This window comes from Macrobrachium rosenbergii, chromosome 34 (assembly GCF_040412425.1).
Source record: "Macrobrachium rosenbergii isolate ZJJX-2024 chromosome 34, ASM4041242v1, whole genome shotgun sequence".
Taxonomy (NCBI): Eukaryota; Metazoa; Arthropoda; class Malacostraca; order Decapoda; family Palaemonidae; genus Macrobrachium; species Macrobrachium rosenbergii.
This window is the reverse complement of record NC_089774.1, coordinates 9,771,664-9,796,090: the sequence shown is the minus strand read 5'-3', so window position 1 is coordinate 9,796,090 and position 24,427 is coordinate 9,771,664. Positions and strand designations below refer to the sequence as shown.

At 35.1% G+C, this 24,427-nt stretch overlaps 1 protein-coding gene across 1 annotated transcript in view; it reads right to left on the bottom strand.

Moving 5' to 3' along the window:
• LOC136856176 (ankyrin repeat domain-containing protein 13D) overlaps positions 1 to 11,504 on the bottom strand; it is a 103,815-nt gene extending 92,311 nt beyond the window's left edge. Inside the window, exons 1-3 of the mRNA XM_067133846.1 lie at positions 11,421 to 11,504; positions 6,223 to 6,268; positions 4,067 to 4,229 (exon numbers count right to left, since the gene is read on the bottom strand). The gene's annotated coding sequence lies outside the window, so the exon portion shown is untranslated. The remainder of the gene's footprint in view (positions 1 to 4,066; positions 4,230 to 6,222; positions 6,269 to 11,420) is intronic.
• Positions 11,505 to 24,427: the final 12,923 nt, after the last annotated feature.

Sequence of the window (24,427 nt, the reverse complement as noted above, 5' to 3'; positions counted from 1 at the left end):
AAAAAACTTGAATTAAATTAATGCAATTTATCATCGAAAGTGAATGCTGACGCCATCTATTGGCAGATATACGAACTAGAAACTCGAAAATTTACTATTACCTTATTTTTGTCATATAAAGACAAATTAAGCTTAGAATCATATAAATATCAAACCAGGATGAAAGATATTATTTATTTAAACATTTTAGTATTGATTTCAGCTATTTTAAAGCTAAATATACAAAAAAATACTATTAAAAACGTCCCCAATTTAAACATTTAGAGATTTTGATTAAAAAAGTGAAGGCATACGCCATCTATCGGCGAAAAGAGAAACTACTTTTAATTACGGTAAATTCTTAATTATTTTTAAAAAATGTCTTTTATCGAGTTTTTTTACATTTGATTAGCATAAAACTGTACTTGCATGATGTAAATTATTAAATAAAGTATAATGTACCATATGAAATCCATTGTAATTCTGAATATTATCGAAAATCCCATTAAAAACGTCAAATTTAAATTTAAGCATTTTGACGCGAAAAGTGAAGGCCTACGCCATCTATCGGCAAAAAAAAGTAAACACTCCGAATTACGGTAAATACGTTATTTTTGTTTTAAATTCCATTTTATCGAGCCTTTATTACATTTTATTAGCATCAGAACGTACTTATATAATTTATATTATTAAATAAAGCATAATTAACGTTATGAAACTCATATTAATTCAAAATATTGACGAAATGTGAAGGCTGTGATGTCGTAAGGAGTTTTAGATGAGTCTGCCATAAAATATGTATAAAAGAAAATGGTAAATATTTTTAGCAGGTACGTTTTCTTTGTCTACTGTGGAATTTAAGCTATAACTGAGCTAAAATTACGTTAGTTGTCTGGGAACATATTTCACATGGATAAAAAAGAAAAATACGCCATAAATAGAAAGATATTCCTCTTCATACAATTATAATACAATAAAGAACACAATCGCACTAAATAAAGGCGATAAGAAGCCCAATATACAACGAAATAAAGCGGAAATAAGGTACCACATCAACGCCATATTTTTTTTATCAAAACATACTATTATTGCCATCTATTGGCAATAAACACAACTAAAAATAGTTTTGTTTATTGCCGATAGATGGCGTATGCGTTCACTTTTCGTACAATTTAGTAATTAAAAAAAAGATCGTTATTTATCAATATTTCGAGCGCAAGCAGGCAATAAATAGCGAAATAAGCTTATTTGGAACAAACTGACATTATTTATGATTACTTTGACAATATTTAAAGCCTGAAAAACGCTTCAGAAGTAGTAAAATAGAGTAAAATAGCGTGCGAAAATACGCCGCCATTTGCAAACAATACTATTTCCATTAATTTAGTTGTTTAAAAAGATCGAGCACGCAATATATAACATAATAAGTTTATTTAGCATAAAATGACATTATTTGTGATTACTTTGACAATATTTAAAGCCTGCAAAGCGCCTAAAAAATAGTAAAATAGAGTAAAATAGCGTACGAAAATAATCCGCCATTTGCAAACAATACTATTTCTATTAATTGCCAATAGATGGCGTAAGCGTTCACTTTTCTACTCAGCCGACGGCCTTCGAAAGTTCCCTTTTTTGCCACTAGATGGCTATAGTGTTCCTTGCCCCATAAAGTCACTATAAAGCTACGGTTCCGTTGTTTCATTTTTTCGCCGATAGATGGCTATAGCGTTCCACGTACTGTAATCTTATAGTGATATTACAGTTCTATTGTGTCTGTATCTCATTAACAGAGCGTTATAACGTTCCCTGTTCCGTAAAAGAGGGAGTATGTACTTCCTAAAGTTCCCCTTAGTGCCAACAGGTGGTGTAAGCATTAGCTTCCGCAAAATAAATATTTTTTTAAATGAAAAATCATGAATGATGCATTTTCTCGGCATCGAGTGAGATGCTATTTGGAGCTGACTGATGCGTATATTTGGAGAAAAAGTTAAATTATGAATGATATAAATTGCTGATAGGTCAGTAGCTTCGAAACGAGGCCAAATATATATATATATATATATATATATATATATATATATATATATATATATATATATATATATATACTCATAATAATTATTGTTCTTTAAATATAACGTAATTACTGATTAGCGATGAAGAGAGTGGCCCATCTTTGTGACGAATATAATGAAATATTTAATTATTTCATAATAAATGCTAAATTGATTGTGCTTTTTATAGGAGGATTATCACTTAAAAGAAAATAAGGTTATACTATCATATATATATATATATATATATATATATATATATATATATATATATATATATATATATATATATATATATATATATATTGAAAACTCCATACTACCTTCTGTCATTAAAATAACATTTGTTACACTGGTTAGGACCTAAACTGTTGATTCTAATAAATGTCATTCATATTGGATACTTATGACTTGACTGTAACCAATACTTTATCAAGACAGGATATTAAGTCACGTAGAAAGTCGAAGCTACTTTAAAAAATTTTTTATTTAAAGCAGAAATCTTTGTCCTAGCCTCTTGTGTTGCATCATTGCTTTTTGGGATGAGGTTGCTAGCTAGCCCCATGCTTAAGAAGACAAAGATGTTAACATTTAAGAATATTCACATGTGATTATACATTAACTGGCGGTCACGTATCCAGCATTGCTTATGTGTCAAACAAGTTTTTGTTGGTGGTTTCCCAACCAAATAATTAGGAAATGTAATGTTATTTAAATTCGCTGAATAAGAGAGTGGTAGTGTAGTGAAAAATTAACATTTCTCTGTATATTTCCGGATATTCATGTGTATTTAAAGCCTGAAAACCTGAATTGGAATTTTTTTCAGTATTAATTTTTTGAGGGGTAAATTGCAACATTTTGCAAAGCAATGGCTTTTTCGATTTCTAGGCTATCATGAAAATTACGATAATTCCACTGGGAATGAAGACAGGATTTTAAAAGTTCGACTTAGTGTGTTGGTATTTTCTGTCAAACTCACTGCAAAAGCTATAATTACCTTGCAAACTCTTCACAATGGCGCAAATTAACAGATACATAAAATTCACTACAGTACCTTTGAAACGTAACAAAAAACATAAAACCTGTGACAGATCAAAGGCTCTCGAAAACACTAAGCTGCAGAACGTAGAATTCATCATACTTTAAAAACAAATAACTATAAACTCCTGCATCTCCATTTCGAGTGCAGCCAATCTCATCCTTAAAACGCGGCGTTTTGGATCCTCATTTTTCCTCGCATGGTCGCATCTACTGTCTTCTAGGCAGACCATCTGAGCCGCTTGACTGCGCTTAATGACTTTTTCCCCCCCAAAAGGAGTTCGCGTGGGGCAACCATACAACAACAATAAAGGTCACAATAGGCCATAATGCATCAGTGTCATGCTGCTGCGTGTTTTTATCCGACGTTTCGTAACGAGAGATCGTTTCGCTTCGCCATGAAAGATGTTCTTTCTATGGGTTGATATAATTACTTTATGTTTGTCTGTCTAGTGTAGGGAAACTGTATATTATTATTATTATTATTATTATTATTATTATTATTATTATTATTATTATTATTATTATTATTATTATTATTATTACCGAAACAAAAAGGTTTACTAATTTGGAAACCAGGCTTCTATAAAGTGGAACGCCCATATGGCATGAGAGAGAGAGAGAGAGAGAGAGAGAGAGAGAGAGAGAGAGAGAGAGAGAGATTGCCTTTAGATACAGATGAAATCAGTAAAGCACGTCAAAAAACTAATAATAATAATAATAATAATAATAATAATAATAATAGGTCAAACCTACTTCACAGTGCATAGATTGTTGGTGAAGTGTCTCACTGAGCAAGGTTTCTTATAATAATAATAATAATAATAATAATAATAATAATAGTAATAATAATAATAATAATAACCACTACAGCTGGTAATACTAATATCAGTGATATAGGTTACAACCACTAGGTTCTTAATGTATCTCACTGCATTTAGGCGTCTACAGGCCTCATAAGAGAACAGCTTACGACTTCCCAGACCAGCACTGACCTATTAAAAAGGGCGTCTTCGTCTTCACAGATATGCAATCGGCTTTCGACAAATGAGGTTCACTCTGGGCAGCCATCATGGCACTCCTAATCCATCTCTGACGATGCCGAGTGGAGAGCCCGCCTCATTATTCTGCAGCTGAAACTGACACCCAGACGCACCACTGAGCAGAAAAAAAAAGAAGAATAAAAACAGTGAGAAGCCGTGACGTATGAAACACCCCATTCTCAGCCTCATGTGATACTCACTAATTAGTTTCGTCGTGATGACGAGTTTAAAGTTAGTTGTACAGAATTTTTTTTTTTTTAGGGATTCTATTAATTCTGGAGATGATTTTAGCTCGCATGGAGGTTTTGTTTAGGCTATAACTTGAATGGTAAATATTTTATGAATTGCTAAAGTATACATATAGTCCATAGTGTCAGTCTCAACCCAGATATTAATCTTGATATTGTTGCATTATTATAATTATTTTCATAATCCTTTTGTAGCACAGACATGACACACACACACACACACACACACACACACACACATATATATATATATATATATATATATATATATATATATATATATATATATATATATATATATATATATATATATATGTCTGTGCTAAAAAGGCCAGCCTTCACATGAAAGCATACAAAGACAATTATAATGATGCAACAGATTCAGGATAAATATCTGGTAGACAAGAGAGAGAGAGAGAGAGAGAGAGAGAGAGAGAGAGAGAGAGAGAGAGAGAGAGAGAGAGAGAGAGAGAGAGAGACAAACTGAAAGATATTATGGGATTGAGACAGATTTTTTTTTTTTTATAATGACGACTAAAAGGTCAGTTACTCTTATTTTTTTCGTTTCGCCCTTGCTGTTTCTTAATTGTTGCTGTAATAGTATTGAAGTCTTTTTCTCGTTCTTGATCTTCCTCAATTTATTTTCATTGTTCTCAAAGGATTAATGGGAAAATGCTTCGCAAAATGTTCTTCACATCTACGTTTGTACATATTCTTGCTGTTCATTCGTGATGTTTTTTGTTGTAGTTATCATATTTCTTCAAGTTATAAACTGACAATAATCTCAGCTGTTGTTGTATTTGTTTAACTCTTACTTATGTTGTTGCAATTAAGCAAACTGTATTAATAAAAATATACAAGTATATTATTCCTGTTGATGTTTACAACAGTTGTAGAATAATAATAATAATAATAATAATAATAATAATAATAATAATAATAATAATAATAATAATAATAATAATAATAAGTCAAACTTACTTCACAGTGCATACATTGTTGGCGAAGCGTCTCATTGTTCAGGGTTTCAAATAATAATAATAATAATAATAATAATAATAATAATAATAATAATAATAATAATAATAATAATAATAATAATAATAATAGATAAACCTAGTCTATATATTAAATTCCAATCTTATTTAATAGCTCTGAGAATCTGTCGACACTTACTGACACTCGGAGTGACAGACCGATTTGCAGGGGAGGTCTGGACGCCAATGTGGATTTGACAACCCCGGAGAATTCTGTTACGAATTCATGACATGTCGCAGAAAAAGTCTAACATTGACTAGAAGCATTTCAGGACAGTATATGAAGTAATTGTGCTGTCTACATACTATTATTTATATGATATTTTTTTCCTTTTCTTATATAAGAGGAAATTGGATGAAGTCTGATGGGAATTGTGCAGGCGTTTCAAAACCAGAGATAATTTGACATCACAGGAGAGGGGTTTGTGTGGCGTGTTGTGGATATATGAAATTAATATAGAATTTTTTTTAATGTCTAGGTAATTCTGTTAAGTAGTATTGCTCTTATATTCTAAGACAACGAGGCAAATTAATTTTTATGAATGTACCAGGTTTCAGCTGAATATTTCACTTCTGAATAATAATAATAATAATAATAATAATAATAATAATAATAATAATAATAATAATAATAATAATAATAATAATAATAATAAGCTAAAAATACTGAGAGAATTGAGTAAAATTTAAAAGCTGAGATAATGACAGGTCTGACACAAATGAGCTAAGAATTAAAATGAACTTTCACTAAGGCCACAAAATAAAAACACAATTATTAAAATCTGAAGTAAAATACTAAATAAATAACAAAAAGCAGGCTTACCTGATGGTCCTGATGAAGGCAGGTGAGAGGACTTCCAAAGTTAAACCTGAAAGATGTTGAACTATAAATGTCGAGATAGTGAAACACATTTGAAAAGTCAGAAACTGGATTAATGAAAACAGCAGGATTTTTAAAAATAAGGAAATTAATGTCTAAACTGTTATTTCTTTTTAGATAAGTGTAAACAACTCTTCGTCTTCATTCTTAAGATCACAGGAATCCTGAACCAGATGTTCATACCACATTCTATGTATGGAGGAGCGGTTATGAGGCAAACAAATAAGGAAAACATATCAATCTTCTTCTTCATTCTAAAAGCAACAGAACTCTTAAATCCAAGACTGATAATTCTGGGAATATATGACTAAAAAAACATGCTAGGGGGATTTGCAACAACACAAAACAAATAATTTCTAAACAATTCTATTTATTCCAAAGGCTAAGGAGCGACTAAACCAAATTTTTAATTGTAATACCAATAGTTTAAAGCAGCCATTATTCTGAAAATATATAAAAATACTAATTTTCCTGTAAAAAATACTTTTATTCCAAAGACTTAGAAGTTACTCGACCAAAATTTTAAATGTAATACCAATAATTTTAAAGCAGCCATTACGAAGATAAACAAAGTCTCAACCTCCTGAAAATATGTAAAAAAATACTAATTTTTCTGCCTCAAATACTCTCAGAATCTCTACCAAGAACTTCATAACCAAAGATTGATACTTTCACCGAAACTCTATAAAAATCCAAAACTGCCTGTTGGGGAACAGCTCAACACATCATTCAAACCACTTTATTTCAGGATCCACTAGACGATGTAATAAGCTCTTGCAAACTTTGCCGTCTGCTCATCAGGAGTTTCGAAGTTTATGAAGGAAAAATATGAGGTTTACGCGAGGAAACAGATGAGCATCGCTTATAGGGCGGATTGCGGGCGTACAGAAAACGTATTGTCTTTTTTTTTTTGATGAGAGCTTTAGAATGATTTAAGAAGTTGATTTTTCAATTCGATATTTTTAATATTTATTTACGTGGTTCTTTCTAAAGGCTGGATTTAGATATTTCCAGCAATGTTTATATTATTAAATGCAATTATCAGGTATGAAATATGACTTAAAATGGCAATTATCAAATATAAAATTTGACTGAAATGCGATTATTTAATAGGAACCACTAGAATGCAGTTATAAAATGTGAAATATGACCGAAAGGCAATTGTCAAATATAAAACATTATCAAAATGCAATTATCAAGCATAAAACATGGCTAGAATGCAATTATCAAGTATAAAATATGATTTAAAAAGTAATTATCAAGTTTAAAAACGACTAAAGTGCAATTATCAAGTACAAAATATGACTAAAATGCAATTATCAAATATAAAACATGATTACAATGCAATTATCAAGTATAAAACATGGGTAAATGCAATTATTTAATGAAACATGATTACAATGCAATTATCAAATATGAAACATATCCAAAATGCAATTATCAGGTATAAAATATGACTACAATGCAATTATCTATCATAAAACATGTCTAGAATGCAATTATCAGATATAAAAACATGACTAGAATGCAATTATCAAGTATAAAACATGATTAAAAAGTAATTATCAAATACGAGCATAACCAAAATGCAATTATCAAATATAAAATATGACTACAATGCAATTATCTAATATAAAACATGACTGAAATGCAATTATCTAATATAAAATATGACTGAACTGCAATTATCTAAAATAAAACATGACTAAACTGCAATTATGAAATACAAAATATGAAGACATTCACCCAGAACTTCTAAATAGCAGTACAGAGGGAGATAACAATATCATCCAGAAAGAATTCTACAGTGATAACAGTAGTAGTTCACCTTAAAGAATGCCTCTGGAACGGCTCTTTCGTAAGCCATTCTTCCTTCCCACACGCCAGGAAATTCTAATTATCACGATGGCACAAAAGGCAGGAAATTTAAGCTGCCCTTTAAACACAGTTATGAAGAAAATGGGGTTCTCTTTTCAGGGTCACCTGCTTACTTTTGTTGGCCAGAATTTCTTGGCGTCTTTGTACAGACAAAGACACAAATCAACATACACTGAATGAAGCTATTATTCCACAGATTTCTTGCTTGTTGTGTACAGACAAGCATTCACAAACATACAGGAGATTAAACTATTTATTTGCAGCAGAAACAAACAAGTATAGAAGAACTTCTATTTGTTTAACTCCTTGTTTGTTTATCATTACTTTGTTAGCTTTGCAGGACTCAAAGAGAACCCTTGTAGCTCGCACCAGGCGTCTAAGGGGTGTTGCAGGACTCAGGAATAGTTTTCTCTCCGGTTTTAGGTTGCTATGGGAATGGGGAGAAGTTCCAGGCACTGATATTTGAGATGAAATTGCTAACCCTATTCCTGTTTAGTGATTCCCAGGATTCTTATTTCTTATGGCTGTAAGGTTGTGATTGCTAAATGACATAATTTCAGCCTCTCTCTCTCTCTCTCTCTCTCTCTCTCTCTCCGTGCATAAATGCACTGTCACCTTCTGAGATTATATCATCCAGTAGGTCACTGACTTTGAGATGCAGGCATTATGGCCGAGTTCACTCAAGGACGTGGCTTAACAATAGCTAACCTAAGTGCCAAGGTCACACACACTGTGCATCACAATGAGAGCCGGAATGAAATGGCATCCCTGGAATTATCCGTTTGGGGGCTTTTGGATGCCCTATAACAATGCCCAGGGTACTTAGGGTGCTCATTCATCACCTTGGGCACAGTCACCACCTCTACAAACCTGTTGATTTCGTTTTTCAGTTTCTGATTGGGCTTTTCATCACAGAAAATGCGATCCATCTTTTCTTCACGATTCTGACGCGTCGTGACTTTGGTGGAATATAACTGCTTCGTCATGGATTTTAATAACTTCATTGTGGTTTGTGGGGGTTCTCGTTGTTTCCCTCGCGGCCTTGGTGAATGCGTCGCTCTTATGGGTATAGAGTTGAAAGATCTAGATTGACGAGGGTGATATTATGTCTTCCAGGTTGATATTCCGTCGATTTCTGTGTCTTTGTTTATCTGTTATGCTTCTCTGTTATTTTATCTTTCTCTCTCTCTCTCTCTCTCTCTCTCTCTCTCTCTCTCTCTCTCTCTCTCTCTCTCGTTTCTGAAAGTTTGTTACTTTACAATACTCTACAACCAACCCTTGCCTCCTCTCTCTCTCTCTCTCTCTCTCTCTCTCTCTCGTTTCTGAAAGTTTGTTACTTTACAATACTCTACAACCAACCCCTTGCCTCCTCTCTCTCTCTCTCTCTCTCTCCCTCTCTCTCTCATGCTTCCTCTAGAAGTCAAAACTCTCATTAGAGAGAAAGGGAACTCAACTCGAGTATTTCGTCACTGTCATACCGAAAGGCGGGACCTGAGAACTCCAGCTGTTTGGAGGAGTTAGATAATTCATCATCGTGAGGAACTTAGGAGGCGTGGTCACGCTTCGGCCATTAAACCAACAGCAGCATTGTATAAAAAAGGGCGTTTCATTTCCTATACTACACCCTGCGAAGTTATGTCTTAATTTGAAATAAGGTTTGGTGTGCGGGCGTGTTGATACGCGCATGCGTGGGTGTGAGAGTGGACATTTGTAAAGAGGGCAAGGATGTAGGTTTTCCTTAGACGAAAATATTGAAATTTTGAGACAAATTCTTAAGTTTAGGATCGATTTGATCCAAAATGGGAAACATCTCAGACGCCTGAATGAAAAAGGAAACCTCATTTGGCCGTAGCTTTGTACAAACGACCAGACTATAGCTTAAGTAACGACCATTCAGATGTAAAAAGAGATGTCAAGCCTGGAAAGGGTTTTAGATTCCTCTTCCTCCCTCCCCATCCTCTCACCTCCTCCCACGCTCCTACCTGACAACCCCCCTCCCCCCTCCCAAACAGTAAGGGGTGTAATGTCAGTAGAGGAACGACCCTTAGGCCAGGAATGTCTAAATCGACCGAGTTACGCAATCAAAACAAGCCTGTCATCATTGGGTGCTTAAGAGGGCAAACAAACTCTTGAACTGGAATGTGGTTTCCAATACAAGGCTATTAATAATACCCAAACTTAAATATATAAACAAACAGTTAATTGTAATAATGCCTATATGCTTAACAAAGCAATAACTACAGTAACTATGATGTGAAAAGAACTAGTACGTCATAAAAGCGTCGTTTTATCTTAGCACAGATTCAAAATCTTCTGGACTCACTGTACAATCAGGCCAGTGTCTGTGAAGAAGCGATCAGATTCACCAATGACACCCAGTTAAAATTTTCGCACCTTTTTCCCTCTCCGAACGATGCTTTGACACAATACACTATTTATCACCCATAATGACCTGCCTTAATTGACAAGAAAAACTGAGAGACATCACTAATCTTCATCACCTCTTCAATCACTGTCAGTCGCTTATCTGGTTTCAGAAAGTCACTTGATGCGGTTGCGTATTTTTAAAAGGGACTTGAGGGATGTCTTCCCATTCTGTCGACCGCAGGACCCATGTAGGACCTCCACAAACCACTACAGAACCACTGTAAAGGCTCCTTTGCGTTCGAAGATTTTATCGCGTTAGTGGAACTGCTAGAAGACTCGGCGTCTTAGAACTCTTTCGCGAGAAGAAGAAGAAGAAGGTCCCTTCGACACACCAAGGCTTTTAAGTGGACTTATTTTGAAGCAGTGTTCTTATATATTCATTTTTTATTCTTACACATTTTTTATTTATTTATTTGCTGACTTCGCAATCAGCATTCGTCTGAGGAGAACGCTAATGGCTTCTACATGCCTGCACGTCGATGAGCGGCAAAGATAAATAAGCTGAGAGAGAGAGAGAGAGAGAGAGAGAGAGAGAGAGAGAGAGAGAGAGAGAGAGAGAGAGTTGCATTGCTAATTTTACAGGATTTTCACGACGGTACAGAGCAACAAAGCATTTTATATTTTATATATAAGTTACCGACCTGTATGGAATCTTGCACAGAGCCAGTATAGAACATTCGGGGTAATTTTGTCATTTTTATTTTAATATTTTCTGTTTTCACTCTTCCAAATATTTCATCATAAGCCAAATAATCTTAAGAATAAAGGAACCATTAAGAAATTATTGAGACATTCTAGATAAAGTATTAAAACTACAAATATTTGGCTAACTTTACCTACTTTAGAATGGGTCTTCTAAGTAGGTCTACGTCCAGCTCGATTTTTGGGTGTTTTAATCACTTCACTTCCGGTCCAAGACTAAGGTTTTGGGTCCAAGTTTCCACGAATTTCATGTTACTTGGTGGGGGAGGGGGAGGGGGGGTCTTGATCTTTCCCACGCTAAACAAGGCTGTTCGATCTTTTAATTACAGAACTGTTGTTTACAAGTCGTGATAATGACTAGTCCATCTCGGTGGTGCTGTTTAGTACTATGGGAATGGAGAGAGAGAGAGAGAGAGAGAGAGAGAGAGAGAGAGAGAGAGAGAGAGAGTTAGCAATGCTCTAATTAGCACGAAGGCACTCGCTACCCATATAACTGCTCTAGCATACAAGATGACTCAACAAGAGCTTATATAACTCTACAAGCGAAATTCTACTCCTTTAATTTATTCTCCTCGAAATGGCGACTGGAGGCTGGTTAAGACTATCCTCTTTGGCAGTTCCTGGTTCATTATAAAGCTCATTCTTGTGTTAAACCTGACAGCTGAGAAGCAATACTATCAAGGCTTGTCGTTACGCAATTCAGCTGAGAAGCACTACAACAGATTCAGTTTAAAAGCCATTTCTCCTCTGAACGAATGTTCTGCCGTATCAGAAAGATTCGTTTTACTGTGAGTTATGTTCATCGATTGTACCCATAAAGCATAAAGTCCAAATATTAAAAAGAATATAGATTAAAACAAAGTTTGGATTGGCGAGTTGCCAGTTAGTAAATACAGGAAGAAAGTTAGCTGGAAAAATCGCCTGTTTTTCATCCAATTTCCTCCACTTCCACTAATTTGATCAGTCTGGAAGATCAATTTATCCTCCCAGGAAGGCTGTAACGCTGGAGCTATAACGCCGGCTATAAAACGCGGCGATAAATATTTCTTTTGGGCAAGATGGCCAAACTTAGCCGCTACCCTGGCGGGTTCTATAGGGTCTATTCGCTATTTGTAGCTTTATAGCAAAGGTAATTGTATGTCCAATCATAAACTGAGTTCAGATTTCTGCTCTGTAAAGAATGTTTTGTATATAGACGTAAGGGAGTATGCATTTGTACATTGGCTATCTCTCTCTCTCCCCCCCCTTCTCTCTCTCTCTCTCTCTCTCTCTCTCTCTCTCTCTCTCTCTCTCTCGCTCAGCTGCTGAAAAGAAAATAGTTGAAGTTTATCTCTCTCTTTCTGACAGCTATTGGAAAGAAAATTATTACAGTCTCTCTCTCTCTCTCTCTCTCTCTCTCTCTCTCTCTCTCTCAGCTGCTGAAAAGAAAATAGTTATAATCTATCTCTCTCTTTCTTGCAACTGTTGAAAAAGCAAATTGTTACAGTCTCTCTCTCTCTCTCTCTCTCTCTCTCTCTCTCTCTCTCTCTCTCTCTCCTCTATATATATATATATATATATATATATATATATATATATATATATATATATATATATATATATATATATATATATATATATATATTTATATATATATATATATCATAAAAACCTTTAAAATTACATAAACACCACAGCAGAAACAGAAACACAAAACTCACACAAATGCCAGCTACCTACTAAGTCCAATTACGTAAACACACACAAAAAATAGTAAACAAAACAAAAAAAAAAACAACACGAAAACATAATTACAACACATAAACAACCCCGCCAATTAATCTCACGCTTTTTCTGATTACAACCTGGGAGTTGAGAACCAGGTACATCCAGGTAACGCGCTGTTTATGAACCTCTATGAAATGTCAGCCATCAGCTAAACAGTCAGTTTTGACTGGACTATGAGGCGGTGGGTGTCAGCTCTGGGACGTGTCAGCTAAGGAGGTGTCAGGTGGGAGTGTCAGGTATCAGCTGTGTTTAATGTCAGGTTGCTCGTTGTGTTGACGCGTTAGAGAGTCCATTCAGTGGGTCAGATTGGACCCGAGTGATGTTGGGGGTTCCTGTGATGGAAATTGTTGAGAAAAATAATTATGATAATTGTAAAAGAAATGGTTATGATAGTAATGATTGTGATGGTTATAATGATCAGAGTTATATTTCTTATTATGATTGTTATCAGGGCTAAATTATTGTAATACAAATAATAATAATTGAAAGAACAATGATAATATTTTGTTACAACTAAGATCTCGAAATATAATAATAATAATAATAATAATAATAATAATAATAATAATAATAATAATAATAATAATAATAATAATAATAATAATAAACTGAAATTATCTGAAAATCTTAGAAAACTGACCAAGAATATTTTTAAAAAATCGAATTTTACAAATATCAGTAAAAAGAGTAAATAAATAAAAAAAAAAAAATATTCGGAAATTTTCTACCACGGAGGTCGGCGGGAGTGGCAACCGAATGCCCCACCTTTCAATACATGGATACAAAGCTTGACGAAACTATCAAAATACAAAATATACGTTGAAAGGTAATTTCAATTCGAACGCACTTCCCAATTTGCATCGAAATTCAAAACAAGCAGAACATTCCATTTGTATGAATTATGAATATACAAGGTATATATAAAATGGTGGTTATTTTAAGTTCTGCTAATTTGCATATAAATTAAAACAGAAATATCACTTTTTTATTCGTGTGGTAGGTGACTGTGAAGGTGTGTTAGTTGTAAATATATGAATTATATAATTAAAAATCGAAATATGTCTCATATATACAAAGAACGAATGCAGGAATGACTAATTTATCTTTCCTTGAAGCCAACTTTCCGTGTGACAAAAGACTGTTTATCAAAAATGGCAATTAAATAAAAACTCCCCTGGTTCATGGACCTATTCCTATAATCATATAGCACCAATGAATAAATAAGATGTATATTTCTGGTTCAATTTTTGTGAGATTCCAAGAAGTCTAGTGTGACTTTGAAGCTAATTTTCAGCCACAAGGAATTAAGAGAGTCAAGATTATATTATCAAGGATTAAGATAATTAAAGTGGACTTTGTGTGTGCTATGTGATATTGTGCATGAGGGCTTTCCTTTAGGATAAAGAAGCACAAAAGCAAAGATAAATACAGATTGTACTCCGGTTACCCGTTTTCTTTACGGCAAATCGCTGAATCAGCGGTTTTTGTTTTGCAAGGGATACTGTGCTAATATGAACACTTCTTAGAGATGTGGATTTTGCTTTGGAAATAATAAAAATTCTATCTTCACACGAACAGGAATGGGATTCTGTGTGACTTTCCGATGTTACTTATCCAAAATAAAAGTAACAGGCGAGGCTACTTGTTAAGTTGCGTGACTTATCAATTTTATTTGCGAACATGCCATCTGCTGGCTAAAATGAGTCTTCTCTCTCGCTATCTGTCTGTCCCTCTCTCTCTCTCTCTCTCTCTCTCTCTCTCTCTCTCTCTCTCTCTCTCTCTCTCTGTATTCTCGAAAATTACTATTCCTTTCTATTAATCTTTTCTCCATCTCTCAGTCTCTCTCACAGCTTCCAATCCCTCTCTCTCTCTCTCTCTCTCTCTCTCTCTCTCTCTCTCTCTCTCTCTCTCTCTCTCTCTGCCTCTCGACATCGTTACTAATTCCCTTATGTCGCCTTCATGGGTATTAACTCTCTCTTTCTCTCTCTCTCTCTCTCTTTCTCTCTCTCTCTGTACAGCCGCAAACCATAAAACTATAAAATGAGGGATTAGTTACGCTGCGTAAATAAAGACGTCTGCGCTTCTTCATCTTGTAAACGCGTATGGGAAAAGAGAAGCTTAAACAGTTATATTATTGGCTCTCTCTCTCTCTCTCTCTCTCTCTCTCTCTCTCTCTCAAAGGTAAAAGACTCCCTCCATCTCCAGGAGGCACTTCGTCAGGGATTCACGTCCGGAAGACATTTACATCTCCCGAGGGCCTCACAATTCTATCCCTTATATGGAGGAAGCGTTTCTTGGTAAACAGATGAAGTCTGGAGGAGAATTAGATTTTAAAAAAGGGTCACTCCTGGATGGAGTCTCCCTGGAAAGGCTTCCAGGAACAAGAGTCCTGTCTCGCAATTGCAGTGATCAGTACGTGGGTGGGTTATGTAAGTGACAACAGTAACAACAAGAGATTCGAGTTACTTGCCAATTAGAGAACTTAACATCAGAAGTACCAACGTTTCAGGAACCCTCCAGTTTGTGCTAATTAATGAGCAGGTACCAACGAACAGCAAGCTTCAGAATTTAATGAAAACGTGGATAACAATAAATACCGCCAGATACGGAATCCAATATGGCTCCTACGGTCCTCTAATGAGCAGTCGTAGCAACATTTTCGAAATCGCCCCTTTTGAAAGGCAGTGGTGCCAACTGGTGCGATATCAACTCAGCAACGCTGACCTAAGCAACAGCCGTGGCTATAAAACCAGGGATTCTTTCGACTATCTCGACAAGGCATCTCGAAAAGGTACTTCAAAGGTCTCTCATAAGACTAATGAACAGTTTAAGCTGGCGAGAGATGTGCTTAGATTCGACTTTTATGAAGGGTTGCGAAGAGTTCTCTTCATGTTTCGTCTGTGTAAGCTCAGATGAGTAGATAATACAGGCATAGAGAAATTTAGACCTGACATCGTACGCTCTCGGGAAAGAATTGTCGTATGCAAGATGACTGGATTTAATTTTTAAGCCAGTTCTTGAATTTTATCTCACTTGTAATACACAGTTGCTTTTTCTGTTACTATTATCATTATTATTATTATTATTATTATTATTATTATTATTATTATTATTATTATTATTATTATTATTATTATTATGGGATCTCCGTACATAACTAATTAAGAATTTCAAACCTATCAAATCCTATTACATTTCAACCTGAAACAATTTTCACCCAACTGACTTTGAGTTCATGGGACGTCTATAAAAAAAAATTCTTTGGCCACCTACGAAGGTCCAGCTGGGAGCAATTTTTTTTGAAGAAGAAGATCTCTCGGGGCGAGATAATCTTATAAACATTGTTTTGTTTTTGTTGATCATAAAAAAAGGAGTTCTTTCAGATTGGAATTTTAACAAATATTTGTTTTTCTTGAAGATAACTGGTCTCTTTCTCATTAAAGTATTAAAATGTTTTATTGACAAAAGGAAACGAATTAAATAAAAAAAAAAAAGATTTTTCACTCGTAAAGTTAGGCTGGGAAAATCTGAATTAACAAAATTATTAAAAAAAAAAACAAATAAATTCACATGAATTGAAATTGCATAACATAACACCTCTTAGATTGCTGAAGAGTTGAATTTAAACTTATCTATAAGAACTTTGAATCGAGGAAAATAATCTTAGGAAACAGTTTGCTTGCAAAAGCAAAACCTTTGTGGATCTGGGGAGTTGCTTTCAAACCTATCTTGATGAAAAATTATTTTGAAAACTTATTCAAATCGATTTTAATATTATCTTTGAATTCACCATGAATTTCTCATACGTCAATTTTGTGACTTTTAAGTTTTATAGATTTAAAAGTTTAAAATTAGTCTCTTTTCTATAGGTACCATTGTGGGCCTTGTTCCTTAAAGTTAACGTTCTTTTAAGGGTTTCTAATTGCTCCTCCGTAGGTTGCCAGTTCCGTCGGCCTCTTTAGAGGGTTAGAGGTGAGATGCGGGGGAAAAAATTGCAAAAGGATTTCACGGTAAAGAATTAATAGAGAATATAATGTAAATATTGATAGGATATGGAATATACGAGAGGAAAAATGGACAAATATACAAAATAAACAAAAAGAATAAAAAGCAATAAACAAACAAAACAAAGGAAACCCCGTAAACAAACCAAGAACCCAATAGACAAACAAACAAACAAACAAAATCATACACTTATACTCAAAGAACAAAAGATAGTAATTTCGAATGACCTACATCGACCCCAGCTTCTGCAACGCCGAGGGACGGTTTGAAAGGAATCAGTCAGTGCCACAAAGGGACTAACAAACAAACAAACAAACGAACAAACGCAGCAACTGACAACAAAGAAGGAGAACAAAGAACGCTTAAAGCGGCACATGTGTATGTGTACTACTGACTGTTGGTGTAAGTTAACCCTTGATATTTGCATATTTCTTTTTTTTTTTTTTTTTTTATTCTACGATTTTTTTTAAGCGAAGATGAACCACACACACGCATAGAGAGAGAGAGAGAGAGAGAGAGAGAGAGAGAGAGAGAGAGAGAGAGAGAGGGAATATAGAGGGGATTGTGATTTCTCTTTAACTCTTCCTTTTGTTTGCTTTTATCAGTCTCTCTCTCTCTCTCTCTCTCTCTCTCTCTCTCTCTCTCTCTCTCTCTCTCTCTATTTCATTTGCTTTAGTGAATCTCTCTCTCTCTCTCTCTCTCTCTCTCTCTCTCTCTCCACCCTCTCTCTCTCTCTCTCTCTCTCTCTCTCTCTAAGTATTTATATACATTATGAAGGTGAATCTCTCTCTCTCTCTCTCTCTCTATGTATTTACATACATTATGAAGGCGAATTTCTCTCTCTCTCTCTCTCTCTGTATTTGTGCACATTATGTAAGTGAATTTCTCTCTCTCTCTCTCTCTCTCTCTCTCTCTCTCTCTCTCTCTCTCTCTCTCTCTCTCTCTCTCTCTCTCTCTCTCTCTCATTTCTTTCTGCACCCCTTTCTATCGCTCGCAAGCACTCCCCTCTTTCCGAAAGCAAATAACATTATTTATCGAATTATTTATGTTTACTTTTGCATAATGCAATCACATTACCCCTGAGCTATTTCCTACCTTTGGCTCAGCGATAGAGTCATCATTAACATCATCATCACAATAATCATAACATTTCCTTTTCATTATCCGACACCTTCTTCTGCTTCTCAATTATAACTTTTGACAGCTAATTACCCTGTCCTCTCAATTCTTCCATTTCTCCTTCTCGGTAATTCATCACGTTATCTTTAATATGCCGTTATCTTTATTGCAAAGTTGACCAGGGCATCCAAGAAGGAATCAGTTTCGAGACGCGTCAAGGAATATGAAGAGTGACGTGATTATTCGATGGATTTTTGCCACATCTCCGTGCAACAATGTCCAAAATCAGTCCAGTTCCGATTCAGGAACCTCTTCTTCCAGTTAGGGGGGGGGGGAAGACGAAGCAATATGAAGCAGTTATCTTCTTTTTTTTTTTTTTTAAATTGAGAAACTTATCAATTCAATTCCTCGTTCTGAAACGCATCGTCCAGAAACCCTTTCCCATTTCAGTTCGGAAACTCCTGACTGGCTGAGGTTGTCTCGAGAGAGCCCCCTCGGTTGTAACACGTTATCTTATACATTGCTCCCAGATCCATCATAATTCCCATTCCAGATACCCGTTCTGTCGTCATCCCCATTCCAGGAATGGAAGAAGTGTTCGTCTCCCAACTCTCGAGTGAAACTGAACCCCTAAAAAAACTTTACTGATTTGACCGATTCGGACGCGTGCCTGCTGCTTCTACTTTACCCTGGTTTTCCAGTATATAACTATTTTTTTGGTTCCAGGCTTTCCAGGGAGTCCGGGGAAAGTTATATTTCCAGTTATTCTTGCCTTCCATTCCATCAAATTTCCCCAATTTTCGAAAGTTAGTTCCCCCCCTGCTTTAATCCCGTCCGTTGGGCGAATTCTGTTACAGTTCGTATTCCGACTGCAATGAATTCGAGCTTTTAAAAAAAACATAGTGAGTTTCGTCGTCGAATTTTGACTGATGGCCGGCGTTTAATGGAAGCATATGCGAGGCTTTCTGCGCATGCTCAGAAGTTGACAGGGTTTGTCCACGAGAGAAAAAATGGGACGTATATCAACTCAGTTTCCCACAGGTCAGAAATGGCGATTCGAAAGCCTCTTCTAAGCCTACGTAAACTCTTTCCAGATGATTGATGATGCTAGTACAGTCTCTTAAGTATTATCTTACATAAATCAGTCTCACTAAACGTCTGTGAAATACGACGAACCTACTTAATTTTTAATGGCACGTTGCAAAAATACCTTACGAAGAATGCTACTGATTGATGACAATACTCGTCTGGGCAGCTTTGTTGGATTAGCTCGCAGGCCAGTCGAGACAGGTACTGGTTATCGGATCATAAATAACTGTCGTAAGCTCAGCTGGGTCCAGCGTAGATGATTAATGTCAGCAGGAAAACAAGCTACTTTTATTGTTCTTTAAAATCTACCCAATGTCTGACACGGGGCAAGTGGCGATGACTAGACGTCTTGAAGGCTGCTTGACCTTCCTGTGGTTCCAGGCTCAACGTTTCGGGAACGTTTGCTTGCTGGGATTTTTTCCAGAACCTGGCAACGTTTCAGATCAGTACAAGGACCAGGGAACGTTTGAAAGTGAGTATCATGAGCTGAAAATGTTTGGGATTCTGTCGAACTTTAAATCACGAGGGAATTTCCGTCAGTTTGGAACATTTGTAAATTTTTAAGGAGCCACAAATACTTTGAGAAGTTTGGGAACTTCTACAGCGATTTGAAAACGTCTGGGAACTTTTATAACAACTTGAAGACGTTTGGGAACTTCTACAGCGATTTGAAAGTGTTTGGGAACTATTATAACAAGTTGAAGACGTTTGGGAACTTCTACAGCGATTTGAAAACGTCTGGGAACTATTGCAACAAATTGAAGACGTTTGGGAACTTCTACAGCGATTTGAAAGTGTTTGGGAACTTTTATAACAACTTGAAGACGTTTGGGAACTTCTACAACACGATTTGAAAAGTCTTGGAACTATTATAATAACTTGAAGACGTTTGGGAACTTCTACAGAGATTTGAAAGTGTTTGGGAACTATTATAACAAGTTGAAGACGTTTGGGAACTTCTACAGCGATTTGAAAACGTCCGGGAACTATTACAACAACTTGAAGACGTTTGGGAACTCCCACAACGTTTTCAAAACGTCTGGGAATCAGTACAAAGGCGGGAAAGCGTCCCCAGAACGTCTCCCAGGGCATAAAAACGTCTCGGGAGATCTACTGAGGTTAATGAACGCGCCCAGAGAAATCTCGTTAAACCAAGGTGTTGATTACCTTTGTAATTTTCACCGCGCATGCGTAGGAGGGCGTTCGTTCATCTACCATCGACTTAATTCTACTTTTGATTTATGTTTCTCCAAAGCCATTTATCATTGTTAATTGCTTTGCGGGTGTTTACTTGATGAAGTGTGGAAAAACTTTTTATTATGGGCGAGATATCTTAATTCATTCGTTTGTGTACTTATATATATATATATATATATATATATATATATATATATATATATATATATATATATATACTGTATTTATATATATACATATATATACATACATATATACACACATATATATATATATATATATATATATATATATATATATATATATATATATATATATATATATATATATAGAGAGAGAGAGAGAGAGAGAGAGAGAGAGAGAGAGAGAGAGAGAGCTATTGTCTTTTACAGGCTATATATTATTATTATTATTATTATTATTATTATTACTATTATTTTTTATTAACATTTTCATTAACATTAGAGCAAAGCATGTTTTTGCAAACAAACAAAATTGACATATCAATATTAAATATTATTAACCTCAAGCAAAGGCAAAAACACAAACAATTTAGACAAAAAATATTTAAACTTTTCCCAATATTTTTTCCAGCCTGTTTAACCCATATCCTATTTATTTTTGGCGCACTCCTCTATAATTAGCAACGGGATGCCCGGGCCAAGTGTGTTAAAACTGTTGGCAGGAACGAGCACCTTGTCCGGAATGTATTTGCATAATTTTTGTAATAATATTTATTTAGTGCTTGTTTTGTGTTAACATTCTGATGTAAAAAATGGAGAATTAAAATTTTTTTCACTCGTTTATTTACATACCTCTTATTCTTTATTTGTTATTTAATATAAATATTCATAAGGACTTCAATATTTTTGGTTCTGAGAAGATTGTAAGGATTCTCGAGAAAATCTGAAAATTGAGAGAGAGAGAGAGAGAGAGAGAGAGAGAGAGAGAGAGAGAGAGAGAGAGAGAGAGAGGATGGGGCAGAAGATAATATAAGACAAAGATTGCTTTCTCATTCAAACCTATTGTTAAATTCACGTACAGAATAATATGACCCTTACCCACTAATACCTCTCTCTCTCTCTCTCTCTCTCTCTCTCTCTCTCTCTCTCTCTCTCTCTCTCTCTCTCTCTCAAAACGAATAACAAGAGATGTCTCGGTGCTCCATTTTTCACGTTAAGAAGAAGGAGAAATATTAAGAGACAGTATTTGCATAATAAAGGATTTTCAGTTTAAATAAATGCAATTTTCCTCATTATGTGAACAGGATTTGTGAGTTAATTTATGGTCGTTTTAAATACCTTGGACGTCTTAATGTATTTATGTGTGCATGTGTGTGTGTGTGTGTGTGTGTGTGTGTGTGTGTGTGTGTGAGAGAGAGAGAGAGAGAGAGAGAGAGAGAGAGAGAGGTGGAGAGAGGGAGATTATCTGAGTATTTTCTTACGAGAGAGAGAGAAATTATCATCGGGGAACTCGTAGGCAGAGAGAGAGAGAGAGAGAGAGAGAGAGAGAGAGAGAGAGAGAGAGAGAGAGAGAGAGAGAGAGAGAGAGAGAGTACATATTTCTATAATTACACTTGGTGGCAATTAAGTTCATTTTTCATTGTTTAATATATTCATCTTTTGAGCCAAACTGTTTTGCTAGTATTTTTTTCCGACTTATTTTGGTAATAACCTAATTTGCAATTTTATTACCTTCTGGATAAATAAACCTCAAAATGTTTGAAAGAGACGGGGAATAAACATATTGTTTTTTCGTCCAGCCTTGGCTCGAAGCCATTAATATACTTAACAATCGTTCAGTGACAAAAAAGCAATGCTTATTTTATTCCTCGGTGGATTTTTCGTAATGTTTATTATGGTCCTGCCGAAGACTTGATGTAAACAAAAGACTTCTTCTTCTTGTGTTTTTTCTGAGTCCGTTTAGGTCAGTGTTCATTGGTTAATTGTTCGTGAAATGTCGAGGATGAGACAGAGCTGGTTTTGAATCATATCCACTCTCTCTCTCTCTCTCTCTCTCTCTCTCTCTCTGTTACTCTTTCTCATCTATACAACTCATCTCTTTCTCTCTTGAATCTCGGACCAAATGCAGAGATGTTTTCTTTCTTGTGAAATGTCGAGGCTGAGGCAGAGCTGGTTTTGAATCATATCCAGTCTCTCTCTCTCTCTCTCTCTCTCTCTCTCTCTCTCTCTCTCTCTCTGTTACTCTTTCTCATCTATACAACTCATCTCTTTCTCTCTTGAATCTCGGACCAAATGCAGAGATGTTTTCTTTCTTGTGAAATGTCGAGGCTGAGGCAGAGCTGGTTTTGAATCATATCCAGTCTCTCTCTCTCTCTCTCTCTCTCTCTCTCTCTCTCTCTCTCTCTCTCTCTCTCTCTCTCTCTCTCTCTCTCTCTCTCCAAAAAACTGAAACATTTTCTTAAATCTGACCAACTGAAGAAATATTTTCTTTCTTGGGAATAAAAATAAAAATCTTCATCCCTGATCACATTTACATAGAAATGACCAATTCCTGAAAACAACGATTCCTCAAGATCTGGAATAATGACGTATGCATGAAAGTTACTTCCAAGGTCTTGTGGGAATGGCGATGGCTGTGAGCAATGATAATTATACTGATAATAATAAATTTTCTTGCTAGTTAGGCAAGCAATGAGAGTTTCGGATCCCAACCTCACTCGGAAATCCCTTGCTGAAAGTTCTAAAATAGATTAGATACGAAATGAGAAAACGTACAAAGAACGAAAAGAAAAAGAGCAACATTCTTTAGCATACGCGCGCCTAAAATAATGCAGGCTGGTTCCTGGACCACTTTTTTGGGGGGTCCACAAACGACCCTCTCCAGATAATTATCTGACGTTCTAAAAACTCCAGAATAAGTGATATTTCTAAGGAAGGTGGACTCTTGGTTCGGGTGTTACCTGTTGCAAGTAAATAGCTAATTTACATCCCCCTAAAATCAGGATTAAAACAAAATAATCAAGAGTTTTATTTGGATTCGTTTATTCTGTAAACAAAAGACAAATAAATAAGGTTAGTAGATACATAGTGATGTTAAGACAAACTGATTTACTGTTTTTAAATTTCTTTTTATCTAAATAAAAATAAACCTGAGGGTGAGGCTGGTTAATCTAATTGTTTTAAATGTTTGTTTTTAAGTTTTTAGTGAGCAATTTTAGCAGCTCAGGTTTATCTAATAAACTTAATAAGAGGGTTCAACGGAGCTTCCGTTTGGATAATTTCGTCTTGATACAATAATCTTTATATTTTCCTAAATGAAAAATTCCTATATTATTTACCAAGCATTTTACGTAACGAATCTCAGTATAATTGATGTACTTCTCAGATGAATTTATTGCAACCCCTTTTTCTCGGAAAAATCTAAATGATAGCTCTCAGCGCGATCTATAATTTCGAGTCTACTAAGAAGAAATTTTACAACAAAGTGATTACAGACTTTGTTACATCCTGTAACAAACAATAAATATAGATTCTAGTTTTTTATAATTATATCTAGTTGAAAACATTGTAGAGGTTAGCGTCCTATAATAGGTATGGTCCTTCTATGCTTTATAACGAAGATCAAAGCTAATTTGGGACCTCCAGAAGGTAACAGGGCTGTGGGACGGGTGTGCATTTTGTGCTTAAAAGGGTTGCTGGAGATGGTACGGCCGGTAATGAACAGGTATACATCCTGGCACCGAATTCTGGGTTAGTTGCATCATTGGCTAATTGGAGAAATATCTATTAATAATAAATAATAACGATAATGGAAATAACAGCAACTATAATGAAGATTATAATGATAACTATGATACTGATGATAATAATGACATTAGTAGAAATAATACTATGACTATAATGATATTAATGAAAGTTTTGTAAATACTGGTAATAAATCTTTATTTATCTTTCAAGCGACAGATGGCAACACTTGCAGTGATGCCATATCAAGACTAAAA